The 23615-nt window shown below is 42.6% G+C and overlaps 1 long non-coding RNA gene across 2 annotated transcripts in view; it reads left to right on the top strand.

Annotated features, from left to right (window-relative positions):
- Positions 1-23615, top strand: part of LOC115030878 — a 58960-nt gene that overhangs the window by 1044 nt on the left and 34301 nt on the right. For both annotated transcript variants that reach the window (XR_003836461.1, XR_003836460.1), the window contains exon 2: positions 2990-3141. This is a non-coding gene — a long non-coding RNA (uncharacterized LOC115030878). The remainder of the gene's footprint in view (positions 1-2989; positions 3142-23615) is intronic.

Raw genomic sequence — 23615 nt, 5'->3', positions numbered from 1 at the left:
GACCTGGAGGGCATCATCTTGAGTGAGGTAACACAATCACAAAAGAACTCACACAATATGTATTCACTGATAAGTGGATATTAGCCCAAAACTTAGGAGTTGTTTACAGTCTCAAGTAGTTTCCCTGCAGGATGAAATGTCTCACTTCCCTGTAAACATCCTTTCTTAAAATATCCTGTTGTTTCACATGCCCCTCCTCCTATGTTATAGGAAGTTACAGACATCCTCCAAGATGGAAGACTTTCACCTCTGGAAACTGCTACCTGATATCCCTGTGAGGGCATTGAGATGTCCTGCGCTTGACCAGGGCACGGGTATCTCACTGAATGAGCCCTGCCCGGTTTCACTGTAGATTGGGTACCTCGGAGAAGCTTTTCTGAAAGGAGGGGCTGGGGATGTAATGAGCAGTGGACCATATCAGAGATCAGAGCCATATGGCATTCCAGTGTCCTGCTTCCCAGAGACAACCACCTGCCCCACACTCTTGGCTTCTTGCATCTCACTCCCTTCAAATCCATTACGAGCTGTGGGGTTTTGTTTAAGGCTTTGCTTCTGAGGTAACATGGGCTAGAATAGGAGGCCTCATACTCTGACTTCACCAAATAAAGGTATTTTCCTTTTTTCTTAGAAAAGTACTAAAAAATTATTATGGCTGTTAAGTAAATATTGCTGAGACGTGCTGTCTTTTTCCAGAAGATAGATATTTTAATAAGGGAAGAGAATAAATGACAGTTTCAAAGGCAAAGGCAACAGCTGGCTTATTTCTCTCCTTTGAGAGCTTAAGAGGCTGGTTTTGTTCTCACTCAGGGAACCTCAGCTCCATCTCTGCCTTTCCTTAGGCTTCCCATGGGTTTGGTTCATTTCCTGAGTGACTGACTGGACTGGCCTATAATTTCCCTTCTCATTACCCTCCCATTTGTGATGTCCCTCATAAAGGACAAATAACGTTACTGCCACCAGGGCTTGGCATCTCTTAATGGGTCTTACTTTCCAGAAGGTGAGTGGTCTCTCTGTGGAACCTGGGTTCCCATATGTCAGGCCAATTCTATTTCTCAGGACATTTTCGTCTACTTTTGCTCACCGTGCTGCATGTAAACCCACAGTTCTTAGCACCAACATCACCAGGAAACTTGTTAGAAACTCTTATTTGTGGGTCCAGGTCGGATCCAGTCAGTCAGAAACAAGATGTGACCTAGTGTCCTTTGATCTAAGTCAACCAGGTGCAACGGCTGATGTCTGGAATGCTCTCAGCCCCTAATGCTTCAAGAATTTCCTGCTCATCCTTCAACAGCCAATTTGGTCATCACCCTCTTTCACAGAGACTTCTCTGCTTCCATTAGACAACATTTACTTCTCCTGGGTGAACCATTCCTACCCGCCTCTTCCACGGTGAAGCATAATGTGTAGTTTCAGAATTACTGCAATTTACCTGTCCATCTCCCTGACTAGGCTGTGAAATTCTTGGGTGAATAGAGACTGTCTAAAAGGTTTTAACCTCCCCCCTCCCCTTTCTGCTGAGGATTGAACTCAGAGCTTTGTACATGACTCAGACCGCTCTTTTATTTGATGTAGAACGAGTCCACAACACCTTTACATTCATGATCCTCCTGCCTCCATCCTTTAGTGCTGAGATCATTATTATTCACTGAAATGAAGTTGGAGTTTATTAATGAAAGGTTTTATTATAAACTTAGGTATGGGCACCAAGAGAGGTGAAAAGAGATGCTTAAGAGAAGTCTCCTGGAGTAGGTGCAGATTCTCAAGGGGATTCACCAACCAGCGCTGACTCTCTTTTAAAAATGGATTGTTTGTAGCTGTGGTCAATTGTCTTTTCCTTTCAATTTGAGAGATTCAGATAGCATGAAGTAATAGCCTCTGTATTTGCAATGCATGTGTTGCTGGGATAAAGTACTATACAGGCAATTGAAGGAAGGAAGGAAGGAAGGAAGGAAGGGAGGGAGGGAGGAAGGAAGGAAAGAAGGAAGGAAGGAAGGAAGGAAGGAAGGAAGGAAGGAAGGAAGGAAGGAAGGAAGGAAGGCAGGCAGGCAGGAAGGCAGGCTTGCTTTAGATTACAGTACTAGGGGACACAGTCCAGCATGGCAGGGAATGCATTCAGCAGGAGCAGGAGGTGGCTGCTTATAACATATCCACAGTGTGCTGCTCAGTTTTCGTCAACTTGACAAACTAGAGTCACTTTGGTAGAGGGAGTCTCAACTGAGAACGTGTTTCCATCAGACTGATCTGTGGGCATATTTGAGGGACAATTTTAAAACTGCTAATCAATGTAGGTTTAGCCCATTGTGGGAGGTGCCATCTATAGAGGGATAGATCCTCTGGGCTCCAGAGACTGTCCCACCTGGGGATCCATCCCATATACAACCACCAAACCCAGACACTATTGCATATGCCAGAAAGATTTTGCTGACAGGACCCTGACATAGCTCTCTCTTGTGAGTCTATGCCAATTCCTGGCAAATACAGAAGTGGATGCTCACAGTCATCTATTGGATAGAACACTGGACTCCTAATGAAGGAGCTAGAGAAAGTACCCAAGGAGCTAAAGGGGTCTGCAACCTTATAGGGGGAACAATGATATGAACTAACCAGTACCCCCTCCAGAGCTGTGTCTCTAGTTGCATATGTAGCAGAGGATAGCCTAGTCAGCCATCAATGGAAAGAGAGGCCCTTGGTATGCGAAGATCATATGCCCCAGTACAGGGAAATGCCAGGGCCAGGAAGTGAGAGTGGGTGGGGTTGGGGAGCAGGGTGGGGGAGGGTATAGTGGGCTTCAGGGATAGCATTTGAAATGTAAATGAAGAAAATATCTAATAAAAAAATAATATTTTTCTATCAAACACTATGTAAGCATATGAAACACCAGGTGGGTTAAAGGATAGAAAATTTGAGAGGTATTTCATTATAATTTCTGTCTTCATGATTTTAAACTACTATGAAAGCAAAATTACTGGACATGTGTTTTAAAATGCAGAAAGGAGAGCCCAAATCAAGTCCAACTCTTGTTTCCTCTGTAATTGATCCAACATGCTGAAGAGAGCAAGCCCGGAAGAGGAATTGCTGTGGAGGGAGAGACAGCCACTGTGCACAACTGAGCTACTGTGCACCTCCTGGGACACAGAGATGGTATTCTGATGTCATTTCAAGATGTGTTTACATTTATTTCTTCCTGTACTGTACTTCACACCATCCACTTGACTAATTCTTAACAATTTTGCATGGACTAAATATACATCAGTCACAGGCATATTCTGCTGAAGTTCTGGTAATAAACTTTATGCTTTTTTTCTTCTGCAAGAACTACATAAAGTATAAAGTAACATTAGTAGTTAGTAACATTTCTATCACTCATGTTGCATACACTAAAAGTTTATTTCGGATTTTTACTTGTATGAATAAAACTCTAGAGTTTTAGAAGTTCAGTTAAATTATGATTTTTTTTACATTCTGTGTTTGCTATGATTGATATGTACTATTGATAAAACGGCAAAATATTTGGAACAACAATAGCTAGAAATGGGGGAAAAACCATTACCAATTGAGATGTTTTCCATAACAGAAACAAGATATTTGAAAACATCTGGATGGGCCAGTTTTATATCATTTCACTTTTTGTAGTCATGTGAAGTTGTAACCACCATAATTAGGCATATTAAGCTGTTAATAACTGAGTCAGCTCTGAGGTACATTCCTGAGAAAATGGAATATCCTAAGTTACCTTTAAATGACAACTTGCAGAAGTTAATCATATTTACTAACAATGTGATTATTTGGTAAAGTTATGACACTTTTAAAAAAATTGTATTTTGTAATACTTCTTAAAATTTTATTTTAGTTTTTATTATATATTTTCTTTATTTACATTTAAAAAAAGAAAGAAAGAAAAGTAGCTGAGCAAGCAAGCTGTGGGGAGCAGGCCAATAAAAAACACTCGTCCATGGTCTGTTGTCCAGTTCCTGTTTCCAGGTTCCTGCCTTGAATTCCTGTCCTGAGTTTCTGGAGTGTTTTCTGGAAGCATAAGATGAAACAATCTTTCTTCCCTAAGTTGCTTTTGGTTGGTGTTTTACCACAGTACTCCAAGGCAGACCACAGCAGTTAGAAAGCAGAGAGCAATGAGTGATGCTAGGCTTGCTTTATTTTTAGTATTGCTTTTTGGAGTGTGTACATGTGCCAGTGTAGGAGTGTGAGAAAGTGTGTGTCTCTGGCATATGTACTTGTTAGGTATATTTATGTGTACGTGTGTGTGTGTGTGTGCGCGCGCGCGCGCGCGCGCGCGCGCGCGTTGTTTGAAGGCCAAAGGTCAACTTTGGGTGTCTTTCCTAGATAGATTTATTTTTTGAGATGAATTCCTTCACTTAACCTGAAGCTCCAAATTCATCAAGGACGAGCATCTCTGCTGTCTCTGCATGCTCCAGTGCTAGGCTTCGGCACACACACCATCCCTGGCTTTTTATGTGTCTTCTGAGGGTCCGAACTTAAGCCCTTGAGTTTGTGCAGCAGACACTTTATCAACAGAGCCATCCACCCAGCTGCTCCCCCACCCCCACCCCTGCATTCTTCAGCCCAGGATCCCAGCCCATAGCATAGTACTTCCCACTTCTAGGTAGGTCTTTCCTACCACAGTTATCTAATCTCGATAATAACCCATAGTAATGTCTAGAGTTTTGTTCCCATTTTTGAACCACCCATAGTGGTTCTAAATTCCTTTAAGTTGACAATCAACAGGATCCATCATAGCCACTCAAGAGAACTACATTGTCTGTTGAGAGTCAGTTGCTTGCTTATGTAGAATCTAGGACAGATCCATCTGATTCTACTCTGAGTCTAGCTTGGATTAGAGAAGCCTCTTCTATAGGACACTCAGAAAGGAGACTTCAAGAGAGCCAAGGATGGGGAGAGACAACTCTCTTTTGCTTGCTTCTACTAATGTCTTTATTATGGTTTGAAATTAAATGTCCTGTTGGGGGCTGGTCCTGCGCACTGTGTATTCAAATGCTGATTTCTATGCTCAAACATCTGTCTACAGTGGGGATGAATGATCCAGCATCTCTGGTCTCATTGTTATATAAAATTGTTTTTCATCGTCTCTGACTGAACCAATTCAGCCTATGACTGGGCAGAGGAGATAGGAAGGATGGACTTCTGATTCCAGCCAGGGGTCTCAGGTAACGAGAGGAGTAAGAGAAGGGCTATGGGGAGGAGAGAGGTGGCCATGAGTCAGAAGGTCTAGGAGGAGTCACGATGAGCAGGTAGCCAAGGGATTCTCCATGTGGACACTTATGGAGCTGAGCAAGCCAGGGAGAAATGCAGATTGAAGGTAAAGGACCATGTGGCAGGGAAATAGCTTTGAGGGTTAGAATAGATAATAGCTGCCTAAAGCTTGCTAATAAACTTTATAGGTCCTTATGTCAATTATTTGGGATCTAGAATGGGAACTAACCTCTAGAGCACACCTCCAGTGACCCACTCCCTCTACCTAGACCCTCTCCTTCATATCACAATAAATTATACATTTGTTAAAAGAATAATCCACTGATGCAACTGGGGACACTGTAACCCAACCACTTCACAGAAGCATCTACTACTAAACACTTTCACTGGGACCAAGTGACTAAAGACAGAAGCCTCAGAAACTGCGAGCCAAAACCAACATTCCTTCCATTAAGCTCATTTCTCTCAGGTGTTTTAGTCATAGCAACTAAAAGCTAGCTAGCACAGTCTCCTTAGCTAGAGAGAAGTTGCTTTATTACATTCAGTATTTATAACCAGGAAGGAGGATGCTTGTGTCCATTGGAAACGGGGAGGAGTTGTAAATATGCCACTTCAGGTTCATGGTCAAGGCTCCATTACATTTACCTTATGTAGCTACAGGTGGCCAGAAAAATGCCTAGTATATAATACATTCTAAACAGGCTGTGACTGAACTTTTACAATCATATATTCTAGCATTTGTGTGCAATATGATATAGAAATATTTACTTTTCCCTCTGGAGTTTGGGTTGAACCCTACCCTTTCTTGAAAAGTCTTAAATTGAAAATAAGCAAGAAGCCTGCAGCTGCATCACAGTTTTCTCTAGGCCAGAGCTTCGCTATAAATCACTCGAGGAAGCAGCAGATGGCAAAGTTACAACCTTTGTATCTCTGAGACTTAAGGAGCAATGATCAACTACAATCATGGGCTGCCTTGTAACCCAGATTGGTGCTTTTATTGTGGTCAGATGGACTTCTCACTTGTTCTGCCTCTTTGTTAATTGTGATAAAACCACTATCATTACACATATTGAACAGTAAATTTTGGGCCAATGTCCTTTGGATATAATTTGAGTAACTGAACACTCTCTTTTGAGTATCACTTTAAGGAAATAGATGGCTCTCACAAATCCAGGGCATCTCCGGATGAGTGTGAATTGGGATATAATGGACTGTGCTCAGAGGCTAGAACATGGTGAGACGCTTTGTATTCAGAAGAGCTCATCTGGGTCCTGGCAGCTAAGAATTCTGGGACACTGACTTTCTTCAGCAAAACTCTTTAATTTATTCCCATACTAGTCCGATTAAGGGTGTCTGTAGGGTGATGCGATGACTAGCTCAGCTTCTTCTGGCTGATGTGAGAGATCCCATGAGCCACATATTCCATTACTGTGCCGTGCTGCCTGACGATGGGACCTTCGAGGTGCACCAGGAGTGTGAATGGATGCCCCTCTGGTGTGAGGTATCTCAGACTGACAGAGAAGCCTGACTTTTGTCAGGCATTAGAGTCAGGAAGATGAAAGTATTTTCTCCGGGTTACAGTTTTTGCTTCTACTTCCAGTATGCTGTAATTAGAAGGCCGGACCGAGGATGGGGACATGAATAATGGCTCAGCTCAGCAGTAGCACAACACTGCGTTCATCACCGCTGAAGGGCAAATGTTAACCCTCAAAACAATCCCGGGAGAGGGAACAGAAGGGAAATGGTGATTTAACACTCAGCTGGGAAGGGGATCTCCATGGTAGAAGATTCTACATTTTCTGGATTTTAAGAAACGTACTGACATTTTTAATTGGACAATTATGGGGACTGATTAATCACTTTATCAGTGTAGATATTTTTCTAGGTAAGCATTTGATTTCATTTACATGTACTCCCTGTTCATGAAGGAACATTTATAGACCCACCATTGAATGGAAGCTAAGCTCAGATGTGCCATCACAGCAATCTGCTTTTCCTTTGTTTCAGAAGCCTTAGACTGTTCTTTAATAGCAACACAATTACATTAGAGCTTGGTTTATAGTTTGAAGGGAGGAAGCTGTGGATATGAGGTTTTGTGTTTCCTCACCAGTACAGAATATTCTGAAGCCTACTGCAAACCTCCTAATCCTCCCGGATTAAATACAAAGGCTTCACAGCAAAAAGGACAAGGACAATAAGTGAAGAATACAGTGTGAGGAAGGGAAAGAAAAGAGGATTTAGTTTCAAGGAAGCAAGGAGGAGTGTGAATGTAAGAAGGGGAAACTAAGGGAGGTCATGTCAGATAGTCTGGATTAACACTCCAGGGCAGGTGAGGGGAAAGAGGTAGGAAGGACAGCTGTGACTAGGGGGTCTACCAGATGGCCTCAAATTGATCCCAAGTCCATGGGTGTGGTGTCTACTTTTGTGTGAGATATAATACCTGCCAGGAAGCATAAAGGAGGGAAGATTTACTTCAGTTCATGTTTTCAGAGGGTTCAGTTCATTGTGGTGGAAAATAAAAGGTCACACCATGCAGTCTAGAACCTGAGAAAATAGGAGATGCAGGCTAAGATACAGCCTCCCGGGACCTATTCTCAGTGCCCTGATTAGGCCTCATCTCAGACCTTAGAACACCTCCTAATAGCACCATCGTATAATGAGTATATTGAACAGTTCATTAGGTCAGAGCCTTTATGGACGAGCAGTATCTAGAAACTCACTCGTACCCAGGAGTTTGCCTCACCACTCCTGTAACATCTCTCTATGTAGTCAGGTCAGAGGTCAAGTTTAACCATCACAATGAGCAGCAGAATCTGGTCCAGGCATGACCTTCTTAAAATCTAAGGCTGCTGTTGTTCTTCCTGCTCCTGCCACACTGGGCCTGGGGCTGAATCTTGAAATAAAGCCACAGTGAGCTAGCTTGCACATGCTGTTTCTCAGGCATCCCTTGACAGAACCTTGTTGGGAGAGAATTACAACTGAAAGGGAAACAAATTCCCTCTGGCAAGAAACTTGGCTTAGAAATGCTCATTTGGGGAAGCTCTTCCCCCCCCCCTTCTTCTTCGTTTTCTGTTTAAATAAACTCACTGCTATAAAATCAGTGCTTGTGAATATTAGAAAAGACCAAGTAAATAAATGAACCCCAACATATTTAGTACAAGCAGAAATGCCCTAGAGGTTCTTCAGGGGAAGAAGGAAAGCAGAATTATTATTTCTTACACAGAGAGAGTTAACTGCTTCACCAATTCAGATAGAAGCGCATCTTTATTTAAAAGTAGCTGCTACAGAGTTCTTGTCAGTGTTGTCCCTTGTATTGGGCCCATGAAGCATCAAAAACATTAAGTGCAAATAGCAGCATTGATTCTGTCCTCTGAATATAATGATGCAAAAAGAAACATACCTCTTGACGCAGGGGTAGTTAGTCCATGGTGCTTTTCTGCAGAGCCTGGAGAATTCATAAGACATTGACACTGGATGAGGGACCTTGAACAGTGCTGAAGAGAGAATAAAAAGAAGTGAAACAACTTCATAATGTTGTCCAAGAGCAGGGGGAACAAAACTAGTCATAAAGATAGTAATACTCTCCTGTCTTGGCTAATCTAAGTGATATCACGGCTTTGGCCTGGTCACTCTTCTTAACTTATAGACAAGATTTATTCAGATACCCAAGCTAGAGCTGTCTTTGATCTTACACGGCATCAAATTCATGGCAAACTTCTGCTTCCTTGAATCCTTCTCAAGTCACCCAATGCAAATTATGAAATTAATTCTTTATTGTCCTTCTTTACCGAGATGCTCTGTGGTTTTCCATGATGCTCATTCTCTGTTACGGCCATGAACACTTAAGACAGTTGGCTATCTGATAAGTGTATTGATGAGGGAGACGATGCTGGTGTTCTCGATTCGCTGGCTTCTCTGCAGCTAATCTCCTAGCCTATCTGTCTTGCAAAGAGAATCATAGTGTTATGGCCAGGTCTTCATCTCTCTCCTAACCCTGGAGAATTTGTGAGTTTTTTTAAATTTTATTTTTATAAATATTAGCTCTAGGGTGGGCATGACGACTAAGTCTGTTCATAAATTGCCTGTGCTCCATTTAACCAGAAGCGTGCCTTTGAATGACTCTGTTCTTATTTAGTCATGGGAAAGCCCTCACTTTTGGAAGATTAAAAATCTTTCACTTATGACCGAGAATAAAACTGAAGAAATCTAATTTATATTCCCATCCACTTACTTCATTAGGTCCACATAAGGATATTAAACATGAAATAGTATTTAAGATCTGGATTCTTATTACTTGATATTTTGTATCATTTCCAAGGATTATTTTTTTAACATGCTCTGTTTCATTGAACATATTCAAAGCAATACCTTTTTTTCTTTCTTTCCTTTTTTCTCCCCTTCTTCTCTTCTAACCCCTCCTCATTCAGTAGTTTGCCACCATTCCTTAAAGTTTTATTAATTCTTCTTTCCTATGAATTGTAATTTGGGGTCACAATGTTCTCTCCTCAAAGCTCAGTGAATGTCGACTCTTTACTTTCCTTCCCCCTAGAAACTATAGGGTTCTTAGTTCATTAAGGAGTTGGGAAGGCGAATGGAAATGCTGGCCTACACAGCTTCCCCTAACTTCAGATTCCTCTTCATTCCAGCATTCCCTATTGCCAACAAACAAGTTTGCTAAAAGGCTTTTTCTTCCTACTTAACATTGTCTGCCAACGAGGTGCCTGAAAAGAAGTTACTACTAACTCACATTTGCACTGTAGCCAGAGATCTTCCTCTCTCTAAGAAGTTTTACATATGCCAACAGACTCTGCAGCAACAGACAGGAGGGCAGAGTGCCAATGGCTGTAAAAGACTACAGGGGAAGCATCAGATACATTGTGTCCTTAGATCCCTGGCCATGCTAAGACAGGACTGATTAAACCAACCGAGCAGATCATACTGTGTCAAATGACTTTGGCATGGCTCTGTAAACATAGTCGCAAGTATTATCTTCAGAGACAACTCTAAGACACAATTGTAGTCTGATACAAAAGTACAGAGATAGGTGCAGGAATTGTCAGCCCAGGAGGAAAGAAGACCTCAATAGGAACCATCAGAAACTTGGCTGTTTTACATAGCTCATTTTGAGAAAGTCATATTTAGCACAAAAGTAATTATAGCATAAGCAACACTTCCTTCCCACGGCCCCCAAACTTGTCAGTCTTCAGGAACACTATAATCTTCAGGGAGCAGAGATGTGTAAGGTGGCCCTAGATCCTGACATGAATTTTAATCTCAAAAAGCTTGCCATTCTGAGGGTGACATATTTGAAGACAGCCATGACAGCAGCTTTGATAATGCTAGACATGGGGGCTGTGACAAACTGGGCCATAAAAAACGTTGGGAAAGAGCCACCAATCAAAGCCCATACAAGATGGAGTTAACCCATCAGCACCATAGAACCCAGGTTACAGAAAGGTACAGCTGGGAAGGTTGATCAGTCTGGTGCGAGTACCACGGTGAGGGCAGTTGCCAGTTTCATACTGATGCCACTAGAGAGTGATTGGCCTTGTGTCAGAGCTTTCCTCACAGCCTAGGTCATTTGTCTTCCCCAAACCCACAGGCAAGTTTAGATTCTAATACCATCCCAGAATAGGTGCCGTGGATACCATCACCTTTAAAGAGACCTCTGTGTCACAAACAAAGCAACCAGAGAGTGGCATTTGTTGATATATTTGTCCACAATGGTCAAATGACCTGAAGCAAGCGGCCAGGATCTCCAGGGCTTGGAAGAAGGGACTTCAGCTTTATCCCACAGAGTCACTGCCTCCTTTCCTTCACCTGGATCCATGTTTACATAGATGCTTATGTCCATCTCAGATGCCCAGTGAAGCTAAGACACACCACTGCATCTACTGCTATAATTATCCATCCACTCAATGGCTCCTTCATGCCGCAACCCTTCTGTAAACGTTCTCCCACATAGAATGAATTCAGGGGGATGGCATATTAGCACAGGGTAGAAATGAAGCTTTGCCATCGCACCTCATGGGCTTGTTACCATTTTGCCAGAGGAAGGTTATGAAGAAGTCTATTGTACCAGCCACGGCATGATGTGACTGCGGTGACCAGTGGTATTTACCTGATTTCTGGCAACTTGATTGTTCCTTGCTATCTCTGCCAGTCTCTTCTTTCACGTTTCTTAGGGAGAAAAGCCTCTGTCTCTGGAGCTCACTATAGCTGGTTGAGGTTGAGCAAGACTGTTATCTCTTTAACTGCAGCCTAGAAAAAGCCAGTGGCAGAGAGGACAGAAACAGCATCTTATTTTGGGTGTCACTGAGAACAATTTTGTTTTTTCCCAGGAGTCTTTCAAACATTGGTTTTGTTTTTTTTTTTTTTTTTTTTTAAACCAGAACAACAACAAGATTTAAGCTTCATTTCTTTCATTTCCCTTTTTATCTTGGGTCAAAGAGGCAGATGGTAAGGGCACAGGAAACTGCACATGCCCCTGAGCTATGGATGGCACCCCACAGAGGAAGCTTATGAAGGCACAACAGTGCAGTAGTCCTATGATGGAAAAGAAGTTTGTCCCAACTGTACAGGAATAAAAACATTGGTCAAGGTCACAGACCATTAAGAATTGGATCTGCTTTATGAAAGATGAGTGGGCGGACACGGAAGAGTAAATTCCAGAATAATACCAAAAAGCTGTTGAGAGACAACCCCCACCCCCAAAGTCATAATTTTGTCATCTCAGATCATTTGGTATCCTCTGCCTCTTTGCAGTGGTGAAGAAAACCTATGGTTGCACTGGCAACCCAATGGTTTCCAGAAATAAGAGCTTGTAATTGAAGCTACCATCTGTCATGCAGAACCTGACACAGGCTGGACGGCACCTCCATTCTACTGATGGAGGACCGCCATCAACAGTTTTTGGGTAGAGTTGTACATTGTCACATCAATGAAGTCCTTCTGGCTAGATTTGTTCGCTTTGACCCCTTACTCTACCCTGGTTAAACTGAGCCTACCATTTCAAAGATGCTCACTGGGATACAGGCTTGTCTCAGGGCCACTTATTGTTACCAGAGCTACATCTGTAGCACGTGGACTTGCTACATCACTGACTTTAGGGAGAGTGCCAAGACAGATGCAACAGTGAGGCCAGTGATGAGTATTCATGGGGAGACCACCAAGGACCAACAGTAACTGTAACAATCGAGCACTTAGCAGCCTTAAGCTTCCTCTCAAGGAATGATGTTTAAATTAAGAGAATTGTTGAGCAGTTTTGAAGATGTAAACAGGACCAGGGTTCAAAAATGCCACGATAAATAATAAACATGGCAGGATGAAATAACATGGCAAGCCCAGCCAGGGGGTTATTTCTTTATGGGCTTACTTCTGGAAGGTGCAGAAGAGAGGTCTATGCAGAGGACAGTGGGCATAACTGCAATCCAGAAACTGAATCAGAAGAATATAAAGTGATGAGTCCCATAGGTGCCAGTCCAGCATACCATTCTGCCTATTGGACCAGGACCTTGCTACTCCTTCTATCTGCTGCTCCTGTCTCCACAGATCACAGGAGATAGCAGGGCACATGGTGCGCAGAATCCCTCTTGTCTTTTTGTTTTTTGACATCTCAGTTGGGAAAGAAGTTTTATGTTAATCTCATAATTTTTTTCCTTTGAATGTATATTTTAAAAATAATCTTAATCTTAAAAAATATTTTAAAAGCTGTCTTGAAAATTCTGTCAGTTTGCTTCCTGAATAAATTATAGTCAGTTAAACTGTTGATGAAACTTCCTAGAAAAGAAAAAAAAAAGCAGTTCCCATACTGCATAAGTAAGGGTCTAGTTCTCATCAACTGTCAGCATTATAAACGTCAGCATCCTCATGGAAAGATAGTGGCTTCTCCCCGTGTTTCTGGCTTTGATTTTCTCGATGACAGATACTGCTCAGCATTTTCTCATACGTTCCCTCCCCATGGATATAAATGGTGCAGGATGGTTCAACTGAAAGATTTTTTTTTAAATTCTACCATGGTAGGAAAGTGTTGCATGAATTTCAACACCAATAAGCTCATATATAAACTACACCATCCAGTTATTATAACTAAGCTATGTGCCTCACTTGGGAAGCTCTAGCACTGGACTAACTTACTTCCCGGCTACTTTGCAACTTGCAGTTTCTCCTGGCCATGTGATTCTACTCTATCTGGGCTTCCTCTTCCTCTTCTTCTGGCCTCCCTCTCTTGCTTTTCCCTCTCCTCTTTCCTCTCCATAACCTCTCATCCCACCTTTCCCCTCCACTGCCCAGTCACAGGCTCTAGCCCTTATTGACCAGTTAGAATGGGGAGAAGGTTCACATGAGATCACCTGAATACGTGATCCCAGGGGCAACCTGTCTTGGGGAAGCAGAATTAACATTACAGTACAAACAGCACCAGGCAATCCACAACGGGAAAGAGGTACACATTTGGTTGATAGTCTGCTTTGATGTTTGTAATTTTATTTCCAAAAGTAGCCATAAGTGGGGCAGTGCTTTCTTGACACCCTAGACGGTGGCAATATGACCCAGTTCCTGAAGAGCTGCTCCATTGTCTGTGTGAATAACAGTCACTAAGTCATGTTCAGTGGGTTGGGTGTACTGAATGGATTCTAATATGGCATTGTAAATTTGCAATAGGCCTTATTAGAACTTACCGTAAGCTGAGGGGTATCTTCATCTTCTCTTATAAAATACCCTTTTAACTACTTTTCACATATGTTTGTCTTTCTTAGTCTTGTTTGTCTAGGTAGCTGTCTTCAGGGTCCTTGTCTCTGCCTCTTGAGTGCTGGTATTATAGGTAGCACCTGCATGGGTTTCTCCTGGGTTCTCGGGGGCTCAACTCCAGTCCTCCCTCCTTTACATGGTGAGCATGTTGTCAACCAAGCCATCTCTCTAGCCCTTAGTCTTTGTTTTAAGAGTGATTTTTATATTTGGATAGTCTTTTATTAGATATCTGCGTTATTTCAAAGATGTGACACTGGAAATTATAACCAAATAGAAGTCTAATTTAAGACTTCCATCTATGATATACATCTAAATAACAGTTTTGAGTGCTAGATCAAGTGAAGGTAATTACATGTATACCTGCCTCCCTTCCCCCCATTTTTCATTGCTGGTGCTTTCTTTGCCACTGAGAGCAAGGCATTATGGGCATTCCAATTTTCATGTTGTGACTTTTCAGTTTTGCTAAAACTACAGTGTTCTCATGGGTGGTAATACTATGCTGCAATGTGCAAATATACCACTATAGCTTGCCAAAACCTATAGAATAAATGACATATTTACTATATGTGTATTACTTTCTATTGCTGCTCTGGCACATTTTACAACTTAGCTGCTTGAAAAAGCATAACTGGAAGGCCTTCCAAGGTCTGTGATGTCTACTGGGTGACAGATCAAGTGTGAGTGGGGCTCCAGTCCTTGTGGAAGTCTGAGAATTTGCTCCCTGGGCTTTTTGTCCTCTGTGTTCCTTGGCTGTGGCTCCATTCTTTTACCCTCAGCAACATTAGGCTAAACCCTCCTCAGGTTGTCACGTCTCTGGTTGCATTACTTCTGTCACCCTTCTTTACTTTGTGATCTTTGTGATTGTGTTAGATCCATGTTTATAATCCAGGCTATGCTCCTGTGTTAACCTGAGTTGATTAAACTCCCTCTTTAGCCTTAATTCCCCTTTGCCATATACTCAAGATTTCTAGGAAATGAGATGTGGAGATTTTTGGGGAACATTATTACTTTGTGTGTGCATGTGGAAGAGGATTTTGTGAGTCCCGTGCTACTACTACTACTACTACTACTATTATTATTATTATTATTATTATTATTATTATTATTATTATTATTATTATATGTCAGGGTCTCTCACTGAATCTGGAGGTAGTGGTGGCCCTCAGGACCCAGGAATCTACTTGTCTCCACCCTCCATAATGCTGGAGTTACAGGTGTGAGCAGACATGCCTGGCTTTTTTTGTGAGTGCTAGGATCTGAGCCAAGGCTCTCGTGTTTGTGTAGCAAGTGCTTTTATCCACTGAGCCATCTCCCCAGCCCTGGGAAATGTTATTCTGTCAACTATGGAATATATCACTAATTCTTAACATGTCTATATTTAGCATTTTGATTTATCCATATAATTTGGAGCAGGTTACATTAAATAAGAAGACTTCTATAGTGTCTGAAGGGTGTTGACAACGGGCCAGAGAAAAGCTAGGCTAATTACCGTATTATGTGTGTAGGAGCTTCAGGATTTAGAGATGTTATTGCTGAATAACATTGAAAAGTGGCAAAGCCCAGATATGAATTCAGGTCTTCTGATTTCATGGGTATGCTTTTGATCAAGTCCTACTAGTCAAGGGATTAGAGAACTAAAATATGGGAGGCCAGAGGAAAAATTGTGTGTGCGTATAAATAGCATGAAGAATGTCAATCATATTTAGAAAGTTATTGTGGGTGCAATCATATGGATCATGTAGTGTACCATGTATTGTGGCAGAGACACGGACAGAGAATGTTGGTAAATTCCTCAATGCAAAGACAGTTAGAGACTGGCAGCAATACCACACTCCCTGTGGAAGTTGAATAGAGAAGTCTGTGGTGATGGGAGATGCCAGAAGAGTACTGTTCAAAAGGACTGTAGGGAAGACAACCACTGTACAAACACCCACCATAACAAAGTATGAATGACTGTGGACAGCAAGGGACTCAGCTGGTAGAGGCTGAACTTGAGTGTTATGGCTTGACTTCACGGACTTGCTGGATTGATATGTCCTGAGAATGGAGGTTCACAACACAGTTTGGAGCATGCTTGATAAGTAATGTGCCCATGATGCAAATAACAAAATTCAATGAAAACAACACATTCACGATGACAAATGCCATCACTCAGGAATGTGCTCATATTATAAGATTTATAAATAGATATAAATGCAATGTACGAGCACTGATCACAAGTTTCCGTGGCAAACAAAGTGTGCTTACTAAGGACCAGTTGTCCACCCCCTTTCTGAGTTTGTTCAGAGGTTTTGACTTTGTACTTGCAAATCTGCCTCCCGTATAGCTGCAAGAATAGCCTCCTGGGGTTCTTGGTTCCTGTGTGATCATTAGTGGCTAAACCACTAATGGTTCTATGGGTTACAGCAGAATACCCTGAATCTTTGAGGGCCATTTGTCTAAATGTAACCTTGCTTTTCTCACTGCTGTGATAAGAGTCTCCTGGGCAAGAGAGGGACTGTCTCAGGTTCAAAGTTAAGACAAGGGACTGTACTTGGAGGAGTAGTGATTCAAATTAGAATCTAGTTCTATGAAGAGTCACAAGCTATGCAATTAGGATTTTTTAAAATGAAAGTTAAGCAGAGCAAATAAACCGCAGGGCTTTTTCCCCCCACAAAAGCTCACTAAAAACAGACATTGGAAATTTAAAACTTCTTCCCTCTTTTCTCTCTCCCTTCGGCTTCCATTGTGTCCGTGGCTCTCACATCCTCTTTGTAGGTTAAAATGTACCATGTATATTAGGAGCCTGTTCTAAGTTCCCATTTTTAAATCTAATTTTTGGCTGGCTTTGATAAGAAGCGGGCTGCAGAGAACCTCCCCCAGCCGTGGAGAAGTGATTTCAGTGCTTGTCTAGTGCAGTGGAGCAGCCCCCTGCTCTTCACACTGAGGTGTACTGTCTAGACTCACTGAACCACAGCAAATTGACCGACTCGAGGACTCAGCAGACGGTTGACGCATTAGCCCAACTGCAGCGACGCTGTAGAGTACAACTTCTGATCACTGGGAGACTGTATGTGTCCAGGTTTCCTCCTGTTCCTGGGATCAAAGCTGAACTCTATTTGCTGTGCAACTTCCCAGAGGCTCGTAGGCAGTTTGTGTTTGTGCGCCTGAGTGCAGCTCAAAGGGCAGGGTAGACACTGTATTCTCCGTTGATTTCTCAGGTGGATTTTAGAGGCTACAGAAAAATTTCTCCCTCCATCAGTCAACCCTCTCTTCAAAAAATACCTCATTTGCAAATTGATTTATGCAAATTATTTCCTTTTGGTCTCCTACTCTTTCACCAGACATTTGCAGATAGATGTGTTAGGATCTCCACATGGGCCCATTTGTGATTAATAAACATTTGTTATGCTCGCATGATTTCTGATGATTTTGGTTTATTGTTGGCACACAAGATTGCCCAAAAAGTAGAGGGTTTTGAAGTATTAAAGCTAGTTTAATGACTTTTCACTTAATGTGAGCCAGGTTTGGCAAATGCCAAGAGTACTCTTGATAGCAAATTTGAATGACCCCGGTTCTCTGAGTTTGGACAGGACCCATCTGGATCTTTGAAGGTTTCAGCATGTGGGCCATTGTGTAACCAGTAACTGTTTGAATCATTCAGATTGCAAGCTAGCCTTCACATCAGTCAAAGGTGGGAGTTTTCACTGGTTCATTGCACTTGGCAGGAAGTCTCAGAGCAGATGTTTTTCTTTGGCCTTGATGTACGTTGGGTAGGAGGAACAGGATAAACCTGGCCTTTTTTTTTTTGTTGTTGTTGTTGTTGTTGTTGTCAATCTTCATAGTCTTCAGTCTAGAAGAAGAGGAGAAGTCCTTACAGAAAAACGTTAGGATCTCCCTAGTCTGAAGCCCCTTCAAGTAAGTGACAATTAATGATGTACTTCCAACAGGTTATAAAGAAAAGGATGATTGACTCTTGGCAGGGAGGAGCTGAGGGCAGATATTTGTCTTTGTTTCATTTTATGAGTTACCAGAAGGCTCGTTTGCATGCATGCTTAGGAACATATCACTCACATGTCAGTATTCTCTGTGTCTGGTATCTCTTCATGCCCAAACCACATGGAATGCTTGGAAGATAAGGCCTAACAAATATAAACAAACATTCACTAACTTGTAATCAACAATGAAGGGTTGTATTTGGAAGATCTCGTTGCTTTGGCATGAAGTCGTACTTTTATGCTCTGCGGTAGTATTGACCCATTTTATCCACAAACTGCCAGTGTGTCTGCAGGAATGCTATTTTATTCAATGGCTAATGATTGTGTGATGAATAAGACAGGTGCTGTTCTTCCAGATGAAGTGAGGGAGTGAGTCTGTCACAGACTCTGAAGGCTCCGATTTTGCTGTTCTTGTAATTTAAGAAGAAACGGCATGTTACTCTATGCTTTCTGGATGCTAACAGAAGACACAGATTTCCTGGACCAGGAACAGAGATGAAAATGAACAGCATAAGCGTTCTGCTGGTTTTACTCCTCCATGTCCTCCAAGTCCTGTGGGTGGCATAAAGAGGTCTACATGGATGCTGTGCCCCTAGGGAATGGTGCTGGACCACGATGGGTTGCTATAGGAGACAAACTATCTTATCTAGGTGGAGATGCTACCTACAGAGGTGCCTGTTACTGACACAGCTGAGCCAGTAGTTGAAAGAGGGGTACTGGAATTCCTAATATTGTGTTAAAATCTGTTTCCCCTCTCAGAGCGCTTAATACTTATTTCATGCATTTAGAGTCTCCGTGATGAATGAACATGTATTTTCAATTGTATATTATATTGCTGTTGATCCCTTTTATTATTTGACCAAGCCAGTTCAGTCAGTCAAAAGGTTTTGGGGGGGGGGTGAAGATTAAAGAAAAAAAAAAGACAATTAGACAATACTGTAGCATGACTCCAGCAAGTGCCAAGGAGGGTTTATTTTTTTCCAGTCTGCTTTTATTACATTCTAGGTACATGCAAAGAATAGGGTCAGTTCTAGGTCAGAGACAAAGTAGCCAAGGAACAAACAAGGCATAAACAGAATAGTTAAGGAACAAACAAGGCATAAATAAAGGTCACATGGTTACTGTATTCAGGGACTTAAGACGATCAAGTTACAAAGGACACCTTCCTCAGCTGTATTCATCTTGAGACTTGTCTTAGTCCAATNTCAAACTCTTGCCTGATCCTACTTCCTTGTCCTAGCCCAATGTAAATATTCTTGCCAATATCACTGAAGTGGCACCAAGAGTTTACCACAATTATTATTATATAACGACAAAGAGTCTCTGTCAGTCATTGCATTAAAGTCTATTTATAAATATGAGAGTAGCTANCCCAACTCTATTTTGCCTCTCTTTGCATATAATATCTTTTTCTATGCTCAGTTTTCAGTATATGTGTTCTTAGCCAAGAGGTGACTCTTATAGACAGCACACAGTTGGTATTTTCTTTTTCATCTATTCCACTCATTCATGTTATATCTTTTTCTGAATAACTCAGTCCATTAACACTTAAGGTAGTTGTTTACAAGGAAGGACTGACCAGTACCATTTTGTTAGTTGGTTTTCAGGTGTTTTGCGATTCTTTGTTCTTTTATTCTGCTATTGTTGTCTTCCATACATTGATTTAGTATTGAGCTGTCTATGGAATCCATTAATTTTCATTTTGTGTTTCTGATAGAGAGTTGTTCTTCATGGTTATCAAGAGGTTTGCATAGGAATTTGGAAGAAAGATGTAGTATCAGTGGCACCCTCCAATCACTAGCATCTCCAGGGTGTAGGGCTGGCCCAGCTGGAGAATATTGTGAGACCATGAGAAGCAGCCTGGTTTCTGGTTGAGCTAGGTTTAAAACCCTGGTGACATAGCAGGTGACCGTAGCCTGCAAGGGACAGTAGGTATTTTGCCATGTTCCTAGACACCAGGCTCCTGACACGAGGCCTCAGCTCTACATAATTCTGTGTCCATCAGTCACGTAGGGCAATGCCCCAAGCCCCTCCACAGGTAGAGGATGTGACCACAGATCAGGTTGCCTCAAGGCAGATCTTCATTTTAATAAGGTACCTAAAGACTTGAAGGGCTTGGCAAATTAAGCTCTCCTTCTCAGAGACTCCTCTCTGTAAAAGGTATTTAACCTCAGGCCCACCCTGAGAAAGGGGGTACTGTTTTTAATCATAGTCACTCTCCACCATGACAACAAATGCCTTAAAACCGTCTCTTCTCATGGAGACCTGCTGTGGGGAACAATGGAGCAGGTCTTCATCTAAAAAGCTGAGTCTAATTTCCCACAGGAGACCTCTCAGTGTTCCCAGGTAGGGTCTCTCTCCACCAAGGCAAGCCACCCACTGAACAAGCCAAGGATTCTCTCATCCCCTTGGGACCCAGCCAGAGCCATCCTACACCTCCCTTTCCCTTTGGCCCTGGGCTAGATCCAGCCTGAGGGCCCTGACTCTGTTCTCAGCTCTTCTATGGCATCCAGTGGTGTCTGAGATCCCCAAGAGTCTGAGAACCTGACTTCCTTGGCCTCTGTGTAGGTCTATTCCCCCCCCCTCCCTGACTCCCCCCCCCAGCTAAATCTGGCAGTTCCCTGGGGACCTCAGACCTCATTCCTCCACCCCCAGAGTGGTGTTTTGTGGCTTCTCACAGCCCTATACCCACCTGGCATTGGCCTGGGGTGTGCATAGTCAAACTCCCCGTCCTACCTCGCCAAGTGGCCTGAGCCCCGAGTGGACGTGGGACCCCCACCTTTAACCCATGGAACATCTACCTTTTGACATGCATGACCTCATGCTAGGTTTGCTAGCATTTCTGCCTTCCTCACAGGCAGACTGGAAGGCCCACCCCACATTAAATTTCCTTGGTTTTTTATCTCAATTTTATAGAAAGTCTTTATTTTTCTTTTCATTTTTTGAAAGATACTCCCACCAGATACAGAAACTGGTATTGTTTTCTGCCTTCTGCTTTCCTGATAAGTCTTTGGTAATTTTTTATTTTTCTTCCTCATACCTGGCTGTGCTTTAGGAATTTGTTATCGTGTTTCTTCTTAGTAGCTCAGTGATAGTATTTCTACTTCTCTTTTAATTTATCATGCTTCCTGTTCCCCGAGCTGCTTAGGTATTCTGTGTCATGGCTGTCATTAATTTTAGAAAATGGTTGGTTATTATTTTTCCTAATATATTCTTTGCCTCTTTCTTCCTTTCTCTTATCCTGTTACCTGGTCTCTTTTTGATCCCCCTGCCACTGTCAAATAGCTCCATATATGAAGAAAGTGATGGGAATTGCTTCAGCGTGCAAGCAGTGCTCTGAGCTGCTTATCAGGATGTGTGTCAATCACCGGGAAGCACCGCTCCAGCAGCTTTCTGGAGTAGACAGGAGTAGCCCAACAGAAGACACATGATGCTCCATGCTAGAAAATGATTTTCACTAGAATAAAAAGATAAAGAGAGGTGGGGATATGTTTTGTGGAGGTATAGTCAGGTATGGAGAAAGGGGGTGCCTCCGTAGGCCCATGCTGAGGCATCCCTTCCCCCTGAGGGACCATCCACAGTACGTTATAGTATACAAGGATGGGGCAAGCAGCACCTTTTATGGTGAGTCAGGCCTACCTGGCTGTTGCCAGGTAACTTAGACAGAATGCTAACAGTAAGGGTGATTCCCACAGCACTAACTTCAAAATTTCTCTTTCTCAAAAGCTTTATCTCTCCTCTAACACACACACACACACACACACACACACACACACACACACACACTAATCTAGGTATAATTTTATACATTATTATGATTATTTATTTGTGTGTGTGTGTGTCTGTATGTGTGTGTATATGCATGCACATGTGCTCACACCTGCCACGGCATGCATGCAGGGGTCTAAGCACAACTTGCAGGAGCTAACTCTCTCCTTCTACCCTGTGGGTTCTGGGGAACAGAACTCAGCTTGTCAGTCTTGGTGGCAAGTGCCTTTTCCTACTGAGGCATCTCACTGGTCTTTATGTAGGAATAGTTTTTAAGACGTGTGTAATGGCTTCTTTTTCACTCAGTTTGTCACAAGTGTTTCCTCTCCTTGCCAGTAATCTCCCCTGAGGAGTCTCCGCAGGCCTTGTTTATCTAGACATGTTCCCAAGGCCCCAGTGTGTGTCTGGACAATTAACCTCAATATAAAGAAGCACAGTGGTGCTTTAAATCTTGAAGACAGTCATGGCCCAGCATTTATGCTGGTTGCTCTTCAGGATAAACTCGCCCCCCTCTCATTCTTCCCTTCTGGGTTGAGGTCTCACATTATTGTCCAGCCTGGCTTTGAATTTCCATGGTGAGGAGCTCCTCCTGCCTCAGTTTCCCCAGTACCTGAGAGCACAGGTGTGCATCACTGCACCCGATGATAGCTTGCTTTCTGATCTGTATGTGGGGAAATATGTATTTACCAGGGACTATTTTGTTTTGACACGTGAATAGCGCATTTCTTGAAGATCCCCCTTCACCTAACCCTATCCATTTGGCCTTGTATCTGCTTGTTTATTCATCTGACAGTCTTTGGATGCTTACTGCCAAATACTTTGCGAGTAATACAGAGGTGCTGCTTGTAGGGAGTTTATTATTTATTAGAGGATTTAAAAGTAGTAATAGTTACAATAATATGCAATTTGTTGTTTTTATTGCTCCTATGAAGCAGACAGAGGCTGCAAGGAGCACCTGTTTGCCCTTTCAGTTGCTAACTAATTTCCTGCACGCATTCTCTCCTGCATTCAGAATGCAACTGCTGGGGTTCCTTTCATGTGCTCCGGGGTTAAAAACCTCTCCCCGATGTACGCGTACAATTCCAATAATATTTATGAGAGTTAAGGGTGCCAGCAGGAAGATTTGGCTCTGAAGCCGTTGGAAGGCATTTAAACAGCTTTTCAGTGAAGATTAATGATTCCAGAAAAGAAAGAAAGAAAAAATAAATACACCCAAGTGTGGTTTGTCAGCCAGAAGTTAACTCGAAGGGATACAAGGTAAGAAAGGCAGCGAGGATGCTTCCCCAGTGAGGTGTGCTTCAGGACTTTGCTTTGCCACTGACGCTCTGATGAATTACATAGATAATGCTCCTGACAGGACGATGTCAAAGCTGGTGGATAACAACAGAGAAAATAATGAGGGTTACCTTCCCAAAATGCCAAATCACACCAACGATCTGTTTGCCCAAGAAAATAGGCGAGACGGTGCGTTTCCCTGTATTCATTTTCTTTGCTAAGGCAGGCCGAGAAAACCCTGACCCCCACTCCATCCCAAGTAGGACTGTGTTGTAAATGGCATGTAGGTATATGTCCAGGAAAAAACAGGCTTTAGACTTCCTGTGAGCGTAGCTTCCTGTACTGTTGACATCATGTCACCATGCACTTACTGTCTTGGCCTCCTGGCTCTTTCCACTGAGGTCTTCTTGCACGGAGAACTCTGGCAAGGGCCTGTGCGCACCTTCGTTCTGCAAACCATTTGGTGCCACCGTAACAGTCCCTCATTTTCCACTTATTGTAATGAACAGGTGGATCTCAGCTATTCTGCCACCTTTCACTGGGGTCAGTATTCTCACAATGAAGACAGACTGCTCTGCACCTGATACAGGCTCTGCAGTAAAGGTTCCTCTTACATCCCAG

Source organism: Mus caroli, chromosome 4 (genome assembly GCF_900094665.2).
Source record: "Mus caroli chromosome 4, CAROLI_EIJ_v1.1, whole genome shotgun sequence".
Lineage (NCBI taxonomy): Eukaryota > Metazoa > Chordata > Mammalia > Rodentia > Muridae > Mus > Mus caroli.
Note: the sequence above shows the minus strand (reverse complement) of the source record. Positions and strands in the feature narration are given on the sequence as shown.